Here is a 15,812-nt window from a genome sequence, read left to right as displayed (position 1 = left end):
GAACGCAGACCAAACATACACACGTGTAAGCACACAGATTCAGACTTCAAAAATAGAAAATAAAATAAAGAAAAATAAAAATTAATAAATAAAGTGAAAACAAAATGAGAGCAAATCAAAAGAAAAAGACAATAGTACTCTAAAGCGGAAGATGACTTATAACTGTAGCCAAGTCCCCGATAATGGCGCCAAAATTTGGTAGGCTCACCATGTAACGCCCCGACCCCCTGAGTGGGCCCGGAGTGCTACTAATCAATTCATTTACTTAATAATACACATTCTAATATCATTTATGCAACGGAAAATATAACTAAAATCTTTCAACAAATACAACACCAGAGTTTTCTACATCCATCTACGTTCTAACATACAACATACATCCACCTGTATTCACATAAATACATATCTCCAAAACAAAATCCCTAAATTTCAGTATGTTTCACAACCATCTATCACTCAGAAGACTTAAACATAATACATAAAATATTTATATTCCCAAAACATCAAAATTATACCCTTTTCCTCAAAAGTGTTATAACAGCTCGAGCTCTCTAAGCTCGATCTCGTGGAAGTCCTGAAAAAGATTAGTTCATATTCAAGTGAGACACATCTCAGTAAAGGAAGAAACAATACATATTAAAACAACGTGTGGCCAACATGAGATAAATAGATATCATTTTTATTTCATTTGCAAATCATCATATAACATTGAAATCATTTTCTGAACTTAAACAATCACATGCAAATATTTAACCCACGAGATTACCTAAGGATAGGGGTGATTACCCGCTCATACAAGTAGCACCCCTCTGCTCTGATACTTAGGTAACCCTAAGGTCACAATTAAAACATATCAAAACACTCACCTTACTCAGTAAGCCCTCAAGTGGTAGATTAATCTCGTACCCACACAGCTCAACAATAGTTTACCGGCAAAGGCCCTAAGGATAGGGAATCCAACCCGCTCATACAAGTAGGTTCCCTCTGCCCTAGTGCGTTATGTAGCTACTGCCACATCTGAAGCTACTAGTGCACTCGCCTTACTCAGCAAGCCCTCAGGCCAAGAGTGCGCCCCGCCCAAACGTAACATGTTCTACATACATAAATATTTCTAATATCATAATACATCATTCTTTTTATCATTATTCAATCATACACATCTATTCACATTTCACATTTCATTTCCATTCCATTCATTTCCCTTTTCATTTCATTTTTATTTTATACTCATTTTTATTTTAATTCATAAATACTCGGCATCTTTCCAGCCGTGGTTGGTTAGCTTCGGCATCCTTTCAGCCGTGGTCAGCATCTTTTCAGCCGTGATTGGTTAGTTTTGGCATCCTTTCAGCCGTGGTCGGCATCTTTTCAGCCGTGATTGGTTAGCTTCGGCATCCTTTCAGCCATGGTCGGCATCTTTTCAGCCGTAGTTGTTTCCATGATTGTATTAACACTCACATGCAGCATATTTTATATATCATTTTCATGCTCATTTCATTTTCTATATATCTTGCACCTCGTATATATAACATAATTCCATATAAAATTCTATTTTACTCATGCCACATAATTTAGCAATAAAACTCATACACTGCCTGTAAAATAAGTTAACCAACATTTAATGTTTATATACTAAAAATATCTTTTATTTCTTACATAAATACTCTGAAAATATGTTTCCACTTTCATCAGCTCATTTTCACATATACATATATAATAAACAGCCCTAAACTCGAAAAAAAATATAATTAAAATGGCTGGCAATTTACCCATATTGAAAAATTACACGTACATATAACACAATTTATTTTTTATTTAATTCATAAAACTTCTGATTTAATATATATTTTTCTCCTTACCTTATTTCTTGAACTACACAGATAGGGACTCCGGAAAAATACCTGCGGCGCTCACTTGGATCCTGAATCAAAAACCCTAATTCCACTTAAAATTATTCCTAAATAACATACTATTTAAATATTTTCTAGGGTCATAATTTTTAATTTATAATTATACCCGCAAATTTAACTAATTTGTCAAATTTCCCAAATCTCACTCTCACTTTGGAGTAGGGCCTAGAAAATCCCAATTGAAAAATTACCTACGTCAAAATGACGACGACGACGATTAGGATCACGTAGTGGTACCCCTTCGCCGATTTAACAGTAGATTTAAAGCAAAATTGAGAAAATAGGAAAAAATTACCTTTCCCCAGGAGTAGTGTTTAAGTCGTTCTCACGACCAATCTGCTCTAGTAAAAATGTCGGCAATGGAACCAAAAATCCAATGGCACCTTCCGTTTCCCAATCCGCTACAAATTCACCAAGAAATTGAGAGAAGAAGAGAGACGGAAGATGGAGGTGAGCGTGCTGCGTAGGAGGCAGGAACAATTGTAGAGGCAATTGCAGAGAAAGGGGGGGGTGTGGATAAGGACATTGAATTGGATTTCAACTTGAAATCCAATTCACTTAATTCTATCTTAAATTATTATATATATATATATATATATATATATACACTTATTACTTTAATCATATATATATATATATATATATATATTTATATATACCATATCTTTATATATATATACCCATTATATAATTTACTTAATTAATTTATTAAATAACGTTTAATTAATTTATCAATTCAATTGAATAATATTCAATTAATTAACTAATTAATAATTAGTCTAATTTCATTTTATTTCATATATATTTTTATTATTTTTTTTCATACTATTTCTTTTATATGTTCATTTATTATTTTATTTATTATTATTATTATTATTTAATTATTTTAATCATTTTAATTTTTCGGGTCTTTACACACCAAGGCTTGGGTCCTTAACTACCAAAAATAATATTTATAAAACCTAACTATCCCAAGTTCAGTAGAAAGTGGGTAAGTCAAGTATCAATCCATGGAAACTTAAAGTGTAGTTATCAAACTACTTCCAAATTAGTTTATTATAGCCTTGTTATGGAAAAGAAGTAAAAGGTGGTATTTTTCAATGGGTGAAATCTAACCAACTACTGGAAAGCAATTAAATGAAAGCAAGTAAATCTATATTAACTCTACTCCTACAAAGTAGTGTTTAGACATGAGTATAGTTTAGGATGTTGTTCTACTTACTCCAAGTTCAGTGAGTTTACCGTACTAAACTAACCGGAATCCGGCTAAACAATCCAAAGAGCCGTTCGAGGGTATAGAGTAGCAAGGGTGCACCAGCCGTGTGGAGTATGGTCGGGAACCAGAGTATATTTTAGCACAACTATCATGAGAACCTCGATGGGAAACTGTAGCCTAATACGTGTACCTGACTGAAACAATAGAGGTGCTAATCTTGTCACTAACATCATGACAATCTAAACCATAAATGAAAGCAGTAAAGGAAAGTTATAAATGAAAGCATATAAAAGATCGTCCCTTCACATTCATCACGTTTGTCACTAACGTTAGGAAGTATAAAAGAAGATCCTAATATACACAGCTGTTGTATGAACACCGCCGGTTGTCACAGGCCGTCGGACACTCCATACACAAATCGAAACTACTCTACTCCTATTTTAACTTGACTCTCAATGACTTCCTAGGTTTGACACTAACCTAAGAGAAACCAAAGAGGAACCCAAAGCTTATAATCCCATGAAACATTTATAAAATATTTTTATATTCTCAAAATATTCTTAAGTTGGACAATTGATATTTCAAAAAAAGGAACAAGAAAGAAAGACTTGAACATGATATCTCCGCACAAAATTCTTTGATTGAATAAACTACTAAAAAATCACCTAACTCATTAAAAGTGCAGCGATAAAATTAAAAATTAAAAAAAAGATTATAAGTTTGTACATAATTCAAAATTAATTCAACCGTGTGACTCTTTTTTAATTAATAATAATAATAATAATAATAATAATAATAAAGTATACAGTTTAATCGTATGAATGGCAAGTTATGTCCTTTAACTGTATGCATGTCTTTTCATAATTAAAGCATTTTAAAACTTTTAGGATATTAAGAAGTTTTGTTTTATCACTTTTTATTATTTTTTTTAAGTTGGAAATTTGAATACTGTTATTTTAAAGTGCAATAGGCATGCTATTGTTTACGAATCTTGAGAAAATATACAATTTTTAAAAATTAAACTTAAAATTTTAAACTAAAAATAAAATATAAAATACCTAAATTGATTCCCATAAGTTTTTATTGAATCTGCGAGCCAAACGTCATACTAAATTTAATGTTTTCGACACAGCATGCGCACTTGAATATATTTTTAAAATTATCAAAAAAGATAAAATATTTGGGAGATTAATAAGAGCTAAATTGTAATAATTTAAGTTATTTAAAAGTACAAATAGTTCAAACATGGGTTCACAAATTTTGTTAATTTCGCTTTTATGAAATTAAAATTATGCTGTCTTGGTCATATTAATAAATGGATCATATAAGTTGTATTTATGTTGGACAAGACGGAAGATATGTGTGTGTGTATACGGCAATAATAAATAGATGAGAAAATGTGCTTACTATTATTTGAAGCATTCAAGTTTTCAATGGGCCAATGATCATTGATGGAATCACCGACCCCTCTTGCGTTTGATAAGACATTTTCAGAATCTGCCATAGCTACAGGCAGGCGTCCAATCACACAGGCACACTCTCTCTCACTAGAATTTCAGTGGTTTTTTTTTTTTTTTTCTTCATAATATCATCTAAGTTTATTGAATGAAATGGAATAATGAAATATTTATGTTGCAAATTTAAAATAGTTCACTAATTGAACTAAAATCGAGTAAGCATTAAATTTCAATTCTTGAAAATTTGAACTCGAAAAATAGTTATTAAAGTTTGCTTGTGAAGAAAAAAAAAAAAAACCCTTGCTCTTTTAGCTTCTTCCTCTTTTTTTTTTTTTTTTTTTGGATTGCATACCGGGTTTCTGTGTGTCCGTTTTACGGTTCACATGACTAATGTCGCGCCCCTTGAAGCCGACCCCACAACTCCAAAGGGAGGTAAATTTCAAGAATCCATGGGCGAAAACGAACCCGGGAGGATTTGAATACGTGACCTCGTGAGAGGCACTCCTATAGCCCGCACTACCACCTGAACCACACCCTGGGGTTTCTTCCTCTCTTTTTTTATATGCAAGAACGCTACCTTTTTGCATGTAAAAACACTATCCTCTTACAAAGCATTGTTCCTCCTCCTCCTTCCCTCCACTAAGGTTCTACTTTGTTTTGATGAGCGTCCTTACTTATTAGTCTAGTGGAAGATTCTGTCCTATTTTAATTACCGAATGAGAAATGGGTGTTTTAAACATGTACACATACTTTAGTTCAACATCTTAATTCTTAATATCTTTATTTTTTGAAGTTTGATATAATTTTTATTGTTTTAAATTTAAAATCAAATTCATACTCATTGGATCTTAAGATATTCAAATAATACATTTCTAAATACATGTGTTTTAAATTCATAATTTTAAATATCGCCCAATGAATTTTAAATGCATGTATTTTAAATTCAAGAAAATTCATGTATTTGAAGTACATATATCAAATAAAAATTTGCAGGTCCCAACACAATATAAATAAACTCACTTTTTTAAATTTTAAAGTTATTGTTCAAATCATTAAGTTATACAAAGTTAGTATATCAAGAAGTTACTACTTGTTGAAAATTTTGAAGTTAGTACTCTTGAAGATAGGGTATATGCGTTATTCATTTTCTCAAATTTTTAACTTAAGATTGAAATTATAAGGATATTTAAATTTAGTATATTAAGAATGTATTTGTTGGGAATTTCTAGGGTTTGTGTTTCTTCATATTAGGTTATATAAGTTGTTCATTTTCTCAATTTTTTATAAGTGTATTGAGAAGTTAATGTTTATTGAAATTTTTTAAGATTGTGTCTTTTGAAATTAGGGTATATAAGTTGTTCATTTTGGTTTTAGGTTGAAGCTATTTAAATTATTTGAATTACTTCAAGTTGATTTACTTATATTTTATTAAAATAGTTGTTGTAGTATGTGATTCATATCGAGTGGAACACATGTACAAAGAAAGCAGGCTGAAGAAAACAAGGAAGCTGGTTTGAAGAAAAAGCATCGATGGTTTGTATAGGTACATTGATGGTTACATCAACGGTTTCTTCCAAAAGCCAATTAGGAAGAAAACTATAGACAATTTGACATAAGTACATTGACGGTTTCTTCCAGTGAAGAAAAATAGTCGATGATTTGATGACACCGTCGATGGTTTTATTTGGCATCGTTTTTGAAATTCAAACTAGGACAATCAATAGGTTGGGGGTGCGGGGGCAAATCCTCCACAAAATAGTACAGGGGTATTTGGGCAATTTTTTCTCCCTCTGTACATCTAGGGTTAGTATAAATACAATGATGTAATCCTATTTTTTATGATAGTGAATTTTAGTCGCTGCTTGCTCTTGTGGACAAAAGCATTTTATCGAACCACGTTAAATCTGTGTGTGTTGATTGCTTTCCTTATCTTTGTGATCGTTTCCATATTATTCATCGTAATTGCTGCATCGCATGCATTTTTTTGCACAACAAAATGGTATCAAAGCCATAGGTTACGATGGCTGATATTTCTTGTGCGAAGTTTGGCATGGTCAAGTTTGATGGATCCTAAATTTTTGGATTATGGTAGAGGAGGGTCAAAGATTTGTTAGTACAGCAGGGCGTGGTGAAGGCGTTATACGAAAAGCAGCCAAAAGGCATGGATGACATTAGTTGGAAGGAACTGGAAGTGAGGGTCGTGGCAACTACCAGGCTTTGTCTAACTGATGATGTGATATATCCCATCATCGACGAAAGTTTGCTTGAAATTGTAAAGTCAGTATATGTCCAAGTTGTTAACGAACAAGTTTTATCTGAATCAAAAACTATATAGTCTTATGATGTTAGAGGGTTCCGATCTGAACCAGCACATCAATGTGTTCAACCAGATTATCAGTGATTTGAAGCGAGTTAACGTAAAGTTCAAAGACAAAGACAAGGTGTTGATGCTACTGAATTACTTACCTGCTTCTCCTACATACTAAAATTTGGTTACAACTTTGATGTGGGAAAAAGAAACTCTCGAATTGGAGGAGATCACAAGTGCTATTTTAGGTTTTCATCAGAAGAAGAAAGCTAACGATGATAATTTACAAGGTGAAGGGCTTATGGTGAGGGGTAACCAAGAACGTTGGAGAAGCAAGTTCCGAAGCAGACCGAGTAATAATTAATCTCGGTCCAATTCTAGGAAGAGAAAGGACATACGATGTTTTAAGTAGGGGGGAAAAAGGGGCACATAAAACAAGATTGTCTAGAGAAAAATAAGAGGAATGTAAAGAATAAAGAGGGTCCATCAAAGTCTGAAAATGTAGTGGAAGAAGAAGACTTAGAGGACGGTGACGGAGATATGCTTTCTGTTTCATCCGGTTCAGATCATCTCACAAATTCTTGGGTTTTGGATTCGGCATGCTCCTATCACATAACACCCAATAAAAGGTTGGTTCAACTACTACAGGTTATTAAATTCTGGTTTTGTTCTGATGTGAAATGATGCATTATTGGAATAGTGAATATCAAAATTAAAATGTTTGATGGTGTTATCAGAACATTGTGTGATGTTAGGCATATACCAGACTTAAGGAAGAATCTGATTTCGTTGGCCATTTTAGATTGTAATGGGTTAATGACAAGTCTTCAAGTGAAGTAATGAAGGTGAGTACAAGTGTCTTAACAGTGATGAATGGGTAGAAATTAGCAGGAAATCTCTATACACTGCTAGGTACAAGAGTTACAGGTGGAGTTATAGTTGTAGAGTCTGAGTTAGATAATGCAATCTTGTGGCATATGCGGTTAGGTCTTATAGGTGAGCCAGGGATAATGGAACTTCATAAAAGAACTCTATTGAAGGGTGTCAAAACAGGCAAGCTTAATTTCTACAAGTATTGTGTTCTTGGGAAACAGAATAGGGTGCAGTTCAAGACAACCACACACAAGACCAAGGGAACTATTGACTATGTTCATACAGATGTTTGGAGGACAGTAAGGGTAGCATCATAGGGAGGAAATACGTATTTTTTGAGTTTTATTAATGACTACTCACGAAAGGTCTAGGTGTACTTCATGCGGCAACGTTTGCTAAGTTCAAATTATGGAAAGCTAAAGTGGAAAACTAGACATGGAGGAAGATTGACTGCCACGGGTCCAAAAATGGTACTAAGTACACAAATTCAAAGTTTATGGAGTCATGTGAGCAACATGGGATTAAGAGACACTTCACAGTACACAAGACACCACAACAAAACAGTCTAGCGAAAAGGATAAACAGAAAAATAGATGAAAGAGTTCAGTGTCTCAAGTTGAATGTAGGGCTTGCACAGAACTTCTAGGTAGATGCAGTGAATATGGAATGTTTCTTGATTAATATGTCACCAAGGGTAGCACTAGATAGGAAAGTAGCAGAGAAGGCGTGGACAGGCAGAGCAGTAGACTACTCTGGTTTGAGAGTATTTGGATGTCCAGCCTACATGAATGTTTCTAGTGAGGAGAGATCGAAACTTGATGTGAAGTATAGGATGTGAAGTCTAGACAGTGTATCTCTTTAGGATATTATAAAAGGGGTGAAAGGTTTCAAACTCTAAGATTCAAAGGCAAACAAGGTGGTGATTAGTTGAAATATGGTTTTTTATGAGAAAGTTATGTCGTAGCATACTCAGGAAAAAAAGAAATAGATGCCAAAAAATTACAGCAGTAATGAGCATGTGGTGTAGGCAGAGCTATAGAGACTCATGGTGGAGATTAAAATATGCAAAATTTAGGGAGATCTAGCTCAGGAGATCAGCAGTATCACAGTATAGCTATAGATAAACCCATACACACTATCAAGATACCCACCAGGTATGGTTTTGATGATTTGTTTTCTTATGCACTCATTACTAGTAGTGGGGATCCTATTAATTTTCAAGATGCAGTGCACATCCAGGAGAAGAGTAGATGGATGGGTGCTATGGTGGAGGAAATGGAGTCTCTGCATAAGATTCAGACATGGGAGTTGGTGGAGCTTCCAGAGAGGAAGAGAACGATAGGATGCAAATGGGTGTATAAGAAGAAAGAAGCGGCATCAGGAAAAAAAAAAAAGGAGAAAAATTCAAGGCTTGTCTAGTATTAAAGGGTTACTCACAGAGGAAATGGGTTGACTATTATGAGATCTTCTCTGTGGTTAGAAACACTTCCATCAAGGCTGTGTTGGGTTTGGTAGTGTATTTTGATATGCATATGGAGCAGATGGATGTAAAGACAACTTTTCTTCAAGGTGATTTGGATGAGCTGATTTACATGGTACAGTCAAAAGGGTTCAATCAGCCTAGATAGGAACACTTGGTCTTTAAATTGAGGAAATCACTTTATGGGCTAAAGCAGTCTCTGAGGCAGTGGTACAAGTGATTTGACTCTTACATGATCTAGATTGGCTACAAAAGATGTGAGTATGAGTGATGTGTTTATGTGAAGATCCTTAATGATGATTCACTTTTTTTTTTTTTTGTTACTTTATATGGATGATATGTTGATTGTTGCAAAGAGCTAGTATGAGTGAGGTCAACAAGTTGAAAAAATTGTTAAGCAAAAAAATTGACATGAAGGATTTGGGTGCAGCCAAGAAGATTCTTGAGATGGCGATTCGCAGGGAGAGATCTTCCAGAAGATTATGGTTATCTTAGCTTAGCTATGTTGAGAGGGTGTTGGAGAGGTTCAGCATGGATAATGCAAAACTAGTAAGTATACCTTTGCCGAATCATTCTATATTGTCTACCGCCCAGTGCCTGAAGACAGATGATGAAATTCAATACATGTCAAAGGTTCTATATGCTAGTTCAGTGAGGTGCTTGATGTACGCTATGGTTTATACAAGATCGGATTTAACACAAGTTGTTAGTGTGATGAGCAAGTTTCTATCAAATCCAAGATGACAACATTGGGATGCAATCAAGTGGATTTTCATATACTTGAGGAGTACTACAAATAATGCGAACCTTAATCGACATGTGTTGAAACCCAACAACCAATATTGGAATGCTTGCCCAAGAAAGCTAAAATTCATTTTTTTTTTTATAGGAAACTCCAACCCAATGTTTATAAATGAAATATGAACCGAAAGTATAAAGTAACAAACCCCGACCCAATGAAAGCTAAAATTTAGATTTTTGATAGGAAACTTTGACCCAGCGTTTATAAATTGAAACATGAACCAAAAGTATAAAGTAACAAACATCGACCCAATGATTATAACTTAATCATGAACCGAAGGTATAAAATTTGAACACCACAAGGAAGAATCCTTGATAAGTTCACAAGTTCTTTAAAGAACCAATAGAAGAAACAAATCCTCACTTTTTCTTGATTTCTATTCAATGATAAATTTAGCTCTTACAATGGTGAGATATTGATGAGTCCCTAAAATACATGACTTTAAGCCCTCATTTACCTTTGTTTATTCTCATTTTATTATATATTTACCCAGAGTTATCATTGTTCAGAGCTATGCAAGGTTTGTTTGTCTTTTTAGGAAAAACAGGTTAAAACCATGGAGTTAGGTATTACAAGAAGCCAAAAAGAATTTGGAGGATTCAAAGCTCAAATCCATACATTCAGCAAAGCTTCAAAGGCTTCAGAGCATAAATGGACAAGAAGATGATGCTCGACCATGTGGTGCGACCAAAAAACTACAGGGGTGACTTAGTCTTCTATTACAAACTCCAAGGTTCAGGCTGAGATCAGAATGCTGCAAGGTTCCACCAAGTGCTCGACCAAGTGACCCACTGGGGTGAGCACATCGAGATGCTGAGACAAAACTGAAATTCAGAAGTACCGAGAGTCTCGACGAAATGTTCGATCAAGAGACCTCCAAGGGCAACTATGTCGAGATACTGAGATTTCCTAAAGATCAAGATATTGCAAGTCTCAACCATTAAGACCCTAAGGCGCGACGAAGTCAAAGACATTGAAGATTCGAATCCTTGACTTCCTGTGAGTCTCAACTAGGGCGTGCACAAGAATGACAGAGGAACAACTTGGTCGACAGCGACGATCTTCTGCATGAGATTTGCTGCAAACTTTCCTAAATTGTAAAACAAACCTTGTAAACCCTAGAGCCTATAAATATTTTCTACGAACACAAGCTCTAGGTTCCTCTTTGGCCTCTCTTAAGTTAGTGACAGACTTAAGATGTCATTGAGAGCCAAGTTAGATTAGGAGTAGCATAGTTTTCAATTCGTATTTCGGTGCATGCATGAAGTGTTCGACGGCTTGTAACAACCGGCGGCATTTGTGTGCTATTCGTGTATACTACACGGTCACTCTCCTGTACCTTCTGGCATTAGTGAAAAACATTTTGAATACAAAGGGAATGATCTCTTTGTCTGCTTTCTCCTTTACTGCTTTTGATTTACTCCTTTCCTTTTACTTGTTGTGTGCTTGATGAAGGATTGCAGATAAGGATAAGCACTACTACATATCCGTCAGAGGGAAGTAGTTGGCTACAGAACCGCGGAGGTGTTCGTTATCGTTGAGATAGGGTATACTCTGGTTCCCAATTGTGCTCCGGATGGTTGGTGCACCTTTGCTACCCTGTGCCCTCGATCAACCCTCTCTCGCTTTGGCTCGCTTGGGTTAGTACTTCTATCAAAGTCAGAAGAAGCATAGTTAGAGGCATGGCGTCCAACATCTGATTCAGACCCTAGCATCACTTTTTAGGAGTAGGGTAACATAGAAATTTACTCGCTTTCTAGTAGTATAAATTTACTTGCTTCCATTTAATTGCTTTCAAGTAGTTGGTTAGATTTCAACCATTGAAAAATACCATCTTTTACTTCTTTTTCATAAAAAGGCTATAATAAACCAAATTGGAAGTAGTCTAATAACTGTGCTTCAAGTCTCCATGGATCGATACCCGACTTACTCACTTTCTACTGAACTTGGGGGAGTTAGGTTTATAAATATTATTTTTGAAAGTTAATGACCCAAGCCTTGACGAGCCTACCAGATATATATAGCTAGCATGGGGTACAAGGACATTAAACACTCAGCAATTCCCACACAAGCATAGGAGACAAAGACATTAAATACTTAGCAATTCCCACACAAGCATGGGAGACACACATAATACATACACCAACTTACTAGACACATTAATCACTCTCACAACTTACTAAAAACCCATGCAAGCTAAGTTATCTTGCAAAATTACAAATTAAATGTAAAGACAAAAAGCCAAAAAGTAAAATCCCATAATTAAATAGCACACCATTCATAAGGAGATTATTGTAGCGCCCCGACCAGCCATGTGGGCCCGGAGTATATATATATATCTGATATCACTTGTAGCATATATAAATGCAACCCGCCCTAACCAGCGAATCCCGAGTGCACCTACCAATGTTGAAATTAAAACCTTACAATGGAAAATACTAAAAACTTCCAACCCACTTTACCAGCATTCTAACTATTTCCTAAATATATGCACATCACTATCTGTCTACATATTACCTTCCCAAAATATCAAAATAAGATTAGTATCTCACCAGTTCTGACAACCACTCCCAGAAGTCTAATCCTAATCCCAAGGTAAGCTAGGTACAGTTCCCTGGAGGACTTAAAAAATAATTTATATAATGGGGTGATACACTTCTTAGCAAGATGGATTATATTAATATCAGTGTGTGGCTAACATGAGTTTTCGTGAATATAATATTTCCATTATTTAATTGTATATGAAATAGAATTTAAGCTGTATTACACTATATATCTGAAAATACATAATTCTGAAAAATAAACTATCGACTCAATATAACTCTTTTATAGTAAATTTTCCCATATATGCATAAAAGATACAACCTGAACTATATATTAGCGTCGTCACACTATCTTATACTCATACAACATGCTTCCCCCCCTGCTGGGTTGTGTGGCCCGAAGGCTGGACTCAGCTCCTAGTCGGCCGACCATAGCTAAGTCAAAAAAAGTAGTAAGTACGATCGTGCTTACCTATGGTCATCCGAAACTACCTCGGATGGGGCCCCTAGTAGAAACGTCGGAGTACTATGGCCCAAGTCACCAAATTGGCTATCCATCATCACACTATCATCCCAGTGTGATTGCACTTGTTGCCAACATATAGCGGTGGTAACGTGCTCATAACATCACATTTCATATCCATAGGACTCTAGAATCATATATGAAAATTTACATAATAAAACTGTGTTACATCTCATTTCACACAAATCTTGTCATTTGATAACTCTCGTCCCACGACCGTTATATCAAATCTCGGCCCCGACCATCATATTAAATCTTAACCCCTGGACGTCATATTAAATCTCGGCCCCTGGCCGTCATATTAAATCTCGGCCCCTGGTCATCACATTAAATCTCGTGTTATCGGTAAAAACATTCTACTTATATATACCATTTAGAAACTGTTCTCATACCACACAATTTTTATCTAATAGATCATAAATAAATAAACTAACGGGGAAAAGCATAAATTGGTGAAAATAGCGTCTGAACATCTCTAGGGTTTTAGTTAACTTAAACTATTTCTTTTATAGAAAATAGGAGATTTCAAACTAATCACATAAATTTTCCCCAAAACATATAACAGTCAAAACCACCCTTTTATATACCCTATTCATTCAAAAAATCATATCTAAAATTTAATCGGTCTATATTTCAAAATTAACTAGCATAATATAATCCTCTTACCTGGCTTACTAGAAACCATAAATCCACGCCCTGTGGCGTTCAAAGATCAAAACCCTAAAATTATTTTCCCCAAATTAATCAACTCAACTCACAGCATATTTCCCATTTAGTATTTCCTAGGCCTTATATACTCCAAATCAACACTAAAACCCTAAAATACCCTACTTGCCCTGGTCTTAGAGTGGTGACAGGAAAGGCCCGTTCAAAAATTCGCTCCGCTAGACTTGTAGAGAAATGCCCTTAGATCCTCGTGGTAACTTCCAATCATCGAATCAGGCGATGAATGACGATAAATCGAAGAGAGAAGGGAGTGGGGCACAGGTTAGAAAGAAAGATAAAAAAAAACTGATTTCTTAATGAAGAAGCAAACAAAAAATGTATTGATAAGCCACAAACTCAGCACAATTCGTCGACAAAATAGCGCCTTCGTCGACAAACTACAGAAGGACATTTGTCAACGAAAGAAGGGGTTCGTTGACGAACCCTATGCCTAAAATTTCCTCTCGGTATATCTTCGTCGACGACGCCTGAACTTCGTTGACGAATCGCAGAAGGTTCTTCATCAACGAAAAAAGGGGATTCGTTGACGATCGTTGACGAATTGCTACTTGCCTTTATAAAATTTTCCCTTTTTTCCTTTTCTTATTTTTCTTTATTTATTTCCTTATTTTTCGGGTTCGGGTTTCTACAATCTCCCCCCTTATAATAATTTTGTCCTTGAAATTTGCAATTTTGATTTCCATTACATCACCTAAATTATTGCTGATATGCTGATCCAACTCTAGGAAGAGCCGGCGACCACCCACATAGCAGCCTTGTCTCAAATTTATTAAATACCCTCACTTATGGCGGAGGAATACCGTGGTAACATATACTATCTAAGAAGATTACAATATATATACAAAACTCTCCTAAAGACCATCCATACACCATAACAATAAACAACTGACAAAACTAAACAACCTAGCTACTCTAAGATACCTATATACAAAACCAACGCTTACCTACCACACTATTTACTAGTTTAACGTTGAGCCTCTTCGAATAGCTGTGGATACTTCAAACGTATTTCTGTCTCTGATTCTGATGAGAATCAAGAAGCATCGTTAAAAGATCCATTGCATGTTCCAAATGGGCCTATTACTAGAGCAAGATCCAAGAAAATCAAGGAAGCACTTCATGGGCTAATTCAAGATATTTGGGCTTATTCAAAAACGGGCCACTCCAAGCTTGGCCCAAAGAAATATGAAGGTCTACTAAACATAATCCAAGTTTTTGATGAAGCTTAAATGTGTTAATCTCCTTAATAATGGTGTGCTATTCAAATAGGGGGATTTGATACTTTGACTTTTGTGTTATGTTTAATTTGTAATCATGCAAGACAACTTGTTTTGCTTGCACATGTCTTAGTAAGTTGTTGAGCCTACCTTTGACTTTTGTGTTATATTTAATTTGTAATCTTGCAAGAAGTCTTAATAAGTTGTTGAGAGTTGTTGAGTCTAATTTGTAATCTTGTAAGAAGTCTTAGTAAGTTGTTGTGAGTTGTTGAGTCTAATTTGCAATCTTGCAAGAAGTCTTAGTAAGTTGTTGTGAGTTGTTGAGAGTGGTTTGAAGTGTTTAATGCTTTGTCTCCTAGGCTATGCCTATAAATAGCCTTTACTTTGTAAGAAAAACATTCATTGAATAGAAATCAAGCAAAGTGAGGATTTGTTTCTTCTTTGGTTCTTTAGAGAACTTGCGAACTTATCAAGGACTCTTCCTTGTGGCGTTCAAAATTTTATACCTTCGGTTCATGATTAATCTATAATCATTGGGTCGGGGTTTGCTACGTTATACTTTTGGTTCACGTTTCATTTGTAAGCGTTGGGTCGGAGTTTCCTATCAAAATCTGAATTTTAGCTTTCTTGGGCAAGCATTCCAACCTTGTTTGCTGGGTCTCAACGCGTGTCGGTTGAGGTTCGCATCATTTGGTATCAGAGCTTAGGCTCTAAAATCAGGTTTTTCTATCTTCTATCTTTCATTTCTTGCTATCAT

Source organism: Malania oleifera, chromosome 7, assembly GCF_029873635.1.
Source record: "Malania oleifera isolate guangnan ecotype guangnan chromosome 7, ASM2987363v1, whole genome shotgun sequence".
NCBI classification, from domain to species: Eukaryota; Viridiplantae; Streptophyta; class Magnoliopsida; order Santalales; family Ximeniaceae; genus Malania; species Malania oleifera.
This window is presented reverse-complemented; position numbering follows the sequence as displayed.